The sequence below is a fragment of the Melospiza georgiana genome, chromosome 9 (assembly GCF_028018845.1).
Source record: "Melospiza georgiana isolate bMelGeo1 chromosome 9, bMelGeo1.pri, whole genome shotgun sequence".
Lineage (NCBI taxonomy): Eukaryota > Metazoa > Chordata > Aves > Passeriformes > Passerellidae > Melospiza > Melospiza georgiana.
The window spans coordinates 31,931,167-31,937,079 of record NC_080438.1 but is presented as its reverse complement, the minus strand read 5'-3'; the positions used below and the strand labels follow the sequence as shown (position 1 = coordinate 31,937,079).

Genomic DNA, 5,913 nt, shown 5'->3' with positions numbered 1-5,913 from the left:
GGGTTCCGGGTCGTCTTTGCGACAGCAGGGCGGACTAGGGAGCGGCGGCGATTTGGTGAGGAGAGGGCTCGGGAGCGGGGAGGGCGTGCAGCGCTTCTGCGGGGACTTGGCCTGCCCCGACTGGCCGAGATCAGCACCCTGGCCAAAGTTAAGTGCCCGCGTCCCCCTGCCCGCCCTCCGCCTGCTGCGGGCCCGCTGCTCACCCTCGTCGTCGGATGTTATAGATGATAAAACAATACTGGCTTTCACATTCATAGATTAGCTTTTTGCATTACAAGTATTTTGATGTGGTAAAACTTATTCTTACTTTGAACTGCTTTGTATAGTGTAATATGCCAGTTTATGTATGCACTGTATATTTCATATGAATAGTAGCATGATAAATATATGGTAGGCTTTAGCAAAATGTTAAAATAGAAACTAAAATACTTCTATGTAACTTACTCAGAAAATGGTGTAAAGCAATTATTCTGCTTCTTATAACTGCAGACTGCCCCTACCAAGTGATAAGATAATAGTGACACAAAAAGAGCTTAAGCATCCAGGAAGGATTTATCGACTCTTACCAGTGTTATCAGGGAGTGTGAAGCAACAGGATAAAACTACAGGAAGAAATAAAATATGTAGACCTAATTTACAGAACGTTCTGCAGACAAGTCAGAGGTTAAAACCAAACAAGAGAGTTCCTGGAACATCAAAAAGTCAAAGGAATGTTTGAATAATGTGTAAGTTAATGAATATGCCTGTAACCTCAGCAATGTAACAGTATATAGTGAACATGTTTTTAAGCTACCTCTGTGCTCTTTGGCTGTGTGCTAAAAGCATCCCAGTGCTGGATTATTTTGTCCTTTTATCCTTTATTAAAATTTTAAAAATTATAAAGAGTGAACTCTGTTTATCACATCAGTGAAGCTTAAGCTGATCTGCATCCAGGTGTTTTGGGACCTGCTGGGGCAGGCCATCGAGGTAAGCGTGGGGCTACCGCAGTGGAGGCCAAGTATTTCAACACAATAGCATAATCAGCAACGTTAATTAATTTTGTATTCTTCATGCAAGCCTCAGCCTAAAGAACGCTACCAGCCTCTACTAGGATTAATAATACGCATAGTAAGTGTTACTAGTATTAATATTTAGGTAAGAACTGTTAGTGTTAACACTGGCAGTCAGTGTGTTAGCTGGTGTTTACTGTGAAGCTCTGCTCTCCCACAGTATGACAAGATCCTGAAGCTGTCCTCAGGTGCACAGTTAAGTGAGCACTGCTGTCCTTACCACGGTCCCCCAATGGAGCCACGCTCCAGAGACGGGCAGCAGTGACTCTGCAGACGCCTTCCCAAGGTGACAGAGCTCGCCCTCCTTCCCATCTGCAGTCAGGGGATGTGAAGGCAACCATTGCTGTCCTCGGCTTCATCATCTCCAGTGCAGCCAAGCACAGTATAGACAATGAGTCTGTCAAGTGAGCTGCAGCAGCTGGGACTGCCCAAAGGCAGGGGAAGCCCTCAGGGTGGCACCATCAGCCAGACCTGCTGGGATGTTGCTTACAGTTCCCAGCCCTGCCTTCTTCACACCCAGATGGAGGGCAGGCTGCCTGCTGTGCTGTCCTCCATCACCTCCCTTCTGTACCATCAGTCCCTGGGGGCTCCTCAGGTGCTTTGGTGAGGTTTGGCAGCTGCAGGTCTGGTGTGAGCAGAGGGATTCTTCTCTTGTCTCCCCTCATGAGCAAAGCATGCCAGCCAGCTGTGCTGTTTTACATGTGACTGACCCACAAAATTGCAGGAGACTGAGGACTCGTAACAGGTGCAGGACAGGTTCAAAAGCAACTTGGGACAAAACCTCTGTCTTTGTCAGTCCAAAGGGACAGCAGAACTCACATCTGCTCACAATAATCCTCTGGGGAGTGGAGCAATGTCTGTATGGAAAGATGACTGGGGGTAAAATCAGTGGAAACCGAGAAGTTACATTTGTATCCTAACAGGAGCTATAATGGGACAGAAATTTTAGGGTAAAATACAGGTGCTGTTCCCAGGATGGAGCTGGGTTGGCATGCTCCACAATGATTCCCCATGCAACCATAAGGACCTGCTAAGGGTGGTGGAGTGGAGTGGGGCACCACAACCAGGCTCTGCCAAAATCTTTGCAGGGGCAGCAACTCCATGGTAATTTGAAGCTTATTAATTGCATAGCAAGGGCTATTTGGCATATGTAGGAACACTTTCCAACCTAGCGTCTGAAGACCAATTTAGAGGAGGCACCTCTAAGTCGAAAGCCAGCCAGACCTTATGTTCTTAGCACCATTCATTTAGAAGAAATCCTGTGACATTTGCAAATTTAAGAGGTGACACCCCCATTCAGACCATGGCTCCTGGGTGCGAACAATAGCTCTTTTCAACAGCAAGGAAATCTGCATGCCCTAGTGTCTCAAGGTCACTTCACCTGAGAGTCCAGAGACCCAAATCCAACCAGAGTCCTAGTTCCCAAAAAACTTCTGCTATAAGAAATCCTTCAAAGTGTGCAATTCTAGGAGTAGAAATCCTACAGGAAACATGAGGCTTCAGGCTGCAAATGGGATCTCTTTTCCACACAATGGAAAACTCAGCAAGCCCTTCTGGCAAGACCAGTTCACAGGAGGCACACAATTCTCAAGGGCCAGGCTTGAGAGATCCGATGTTGTGGTGTCCGACTCCATGGAAGCTTTAATCTGAGAAAAATCCTGTGATGTTGGTACTTTTAAAAGGCAGAATGGCACATTTAGACCTTGGCTGATGCTTTGGAGAGTGATTCTTTTACACAGTAAATAATGATTTCATTCCAATGTCTGTAGGTCACTTTGGAAACAGCCCCTGAAACCCAAGACCAAGAAGAGCCATACTTCATGACAGCTGCCATCTGGGAGGAATCCTATGACATTTGTGATTCAAGAAATTGAACCCAAAATTTCAACAGCTGATATGCAGATGCAAAAGACTGCTGTTTTCCTGAGATAAGAAATACTCCAAACCTAACATTCTGAAGGAGTTCAGAATACACACCCAGGACTGCCATACCCCCCAAAGCGCTACCTCCTGGCAGATTGTCTCTATGGTAAACCCTGTCACACTAGAAATGTTAGGAAGCAGAACCCAAACTACAGCACAAGCACCTGTAAGGAAAAGGTACCTCTGTTCATGAGATAGAACCCTTTCTGTTCCCTTCAGCCCCTGCAGCTGTTCTCATGCTTTCAGGGCACTTGATTGGTTCATTCCTAGATAAAACTTATGTCTTTATTTTCAAAGCTATTACCCATCTCTAGTCAGAGTTTCCTACATTCCTGTATACAAATAAGTGGAGAGAGAGAGGGTTTCTTTCCAAATGAATTTAGAGATAAATTCATTTTCTTTGCCAATACCTATAAAAATGAAAACCTTGAACGATTTTAGTATTCTACACCCATCCCTCCCTGTGAAATTTATGGCAGTTTTGGGTCCCTCTGGGAGACGACATCCAGCATGTCATGCTGGACTGTTCTAGAGAGTAATTTTCAAATGTAAGCTTAGCAAAGTTTGAATTGACTTGAACAGAGATAAAAACTACAAGTGAACACCTACACCTGCCTACAAAGAGCTAACAAGCCCCTGGCAGCTGCCAGCATCAAAGCACAGCGGATGTCTCTAATACAGGGTAAGGATAACAATATCACCTTCTGTTCTCTCCAGCTTCTTTTCCCTGCAGTCATATTTTGCTTCATATGATTTTTTTAGTCTCTGTATCTTCTTGGACAGCACCGAGCCCGAGGACAAGGATACGAGAGTCTTTCCCTGCCGGACGGAGAGAACCAGGAAAAAAGTTAAAATAAGAACAGGGCAGTTTGAAATTCATACTTGCAACGAGAGGCAGCGCCTAACCAACAGAACAAAAGTAAACGAAGCATGATACCTCCCTGGGGACAGAAGACTTACAAACTCTCCAGGATTTACAATTCTAGCGACCAACCCCTTCAGGACAGCAGCCAAGTGTCCCATGGGGTGGTGCTGCACCAAAGAACCATCTGAGAGGTTCCAAAGAGTGAAATGCACAATATTTTGCAAAGACAAAAAATCCTGCAAAATAACAAAAATACAATAGATGTAAACTACAGGGCAAGAGTACAAGTGTTACCTTTGGCAGCTGGAACCATCCAGGTGAGCACCTGATAACTGGATCCTCACCAGAGTTTGAACCCTTCAGGACACAGAAGGGTTTTCCCCAGAAATTTCACAAACTGAGTTTTGACAGAAGCACGCTCGCCGGATCCTCAGAAACGTCACCCATTCTCCAGGTGTCTGGAGAGAACTGCAAATGGCTCTCACGTAGTTGGAGCTGGTTCTATAAGGTCTCAGGGTGAATTTCACCAGATGCAACTGAATTGGGCAACTCCCAGTGAGACAGAAGGAACCCAAAGCTTGTTTTACCCAAACCTTGGGTAAGCACAGCTCCAGCAAATACTGAGGAAACAGACATAACAGGGTAAAAATAATAAAACTATTGCTTTTTCTTTAATCTTGCCTTTTTTTTTTTTATTCAGATGAGCAAAACAATGAAGGAGAAGGTGAAAAACTCACCATTACTGAACATTTCATCATCTGTAAGCTGAGCATCCTTAGCATAGAGGACTCCAGAGTTAAAATTCACTGATCCCTGGGAAATAAAACCAAATATATGACAAACAGTCAAACAGAAGGCATAAAAATTTGTTTCCTCTACGGACTTTCAAGTATGTATCTTTGTATATATCCTACACATTACAACATACACTTTATACCATCTCCTAATATATAATAATTTACCTTTAAACTTTGATAGTATAGTGTGGAGAAATGGCTCCATGACAGAGGTCACGCAGACATTCGCTCGTTAGTCGACCAGGAGCTGGGAAAGTACCGAACACAGGTATTTTTGAGTTTTGCACCTGCAAGATAGCGTGTGCCTGGGCCTAGCTGGGTAGGATAACAAGTAGACAGAGAGACGTGGGAAATAGGGAATGTAGGCCCAAAGGAATGAGGAAGAGTTGATGGTATAGTTTAACCAATAGATCGCTTGGCTTACAGAATATTCATAAGCTTATTATGTGCTATATAAGTGTCTGATACTCTCTGCAATAAACATAGCTTGCTGATCTCATATTGAGTGTCCGAGTCTTCCCTCACCCAAGAGTACAGCATAAAATTATTAACTAAAATTGGTGATCTATTATTATTAAGTTGTGCTTAAAGTTATTTTTGCTGTCATGTTCAAAACAATTTTTTTTTTTTTACTGTAATGAATGAGCAATTGATTTCAAAGTCATCACAAGCCCATCAAAAAAACAAAGCTCTATTCACCGGGCAGGTCTGTGAGCTAGAGGGTAGTTAGGCTTGTACTTACCTCTTGCTCTTCATGAACCAATAAATCCTGTAAGCAAAACCAGGATCTTTAGCCCACTCCTATTAAAGATTCTACAAGGATGATGGTTTGATTTGTGTTTAGAAGTTTAGATTTAAAATGGCCAGTCCAATGGATAAATAAAGACAGTTGAAGTAGTATTACTTTACTCTTATTATTATCATTGTTGGTATTAGTATTATCAGCTACTGGAAGAAACAAACCAGTAGTATCTATACTTAATTACTTCTATTTCCGGAAAACAATAAAGAAAAAGAACCAAACCAAAAAAAGTCACTTCCTACCTTTTGTATCTCAGGATGATGAATTTCTCTTGGGCACTTCTCCAATTTATCAAGACTCATAGCACTGAAAGGCAAACAAAACAGTGCTTTATAGAAGGCCAAGTGCACGTTTCAAGGCTGAACCACCAACTGATTGCAGTGACAGCAGTTACAACATGAATCAGTCCAAGGGCCTCTCTTAAATGGAATGGAATGTTTTGTGGAACTGCCATTTCTTTCCCAAAATACTAACTTC

At 43.2% G+C, this 5,913-nt stretch overlaps 1 long non-coding RNA gene across 4 annotated transcripts; it reads right to left on the bottom strand.

Moving 5' to 3' along the window:
* Positions 1-533: 533 nt before the first annotated feature.
* Positions 534-5,542, bottom strand: LOC131086975 (uncharacterized). 4 transcript variants are annotated; one of them, XR_009114812.1, is made up of 3 exons: positions 4,182-5,542; positions 3,674-4,073; positions 534-2,837 (listed from the first exon to the last, which is right to left on the bottom strand). It is a non-coding gene; the product is annotated as an uncharacterized LOC131086975 (long non-coding RNA). The 4 variants fall into 4 exon arrangements; XR_009114810.1 differs by having other exon boundaries at positions 3,674-4,457; positions 4,575-5,542; XR_009114811.1 differs by having other exon boundaries at positions 3,674-4,650; positions 4,800-5,542.
* Between the last annotated feature and the right edge of the window lie 371 nt (positions 5,543-5,913).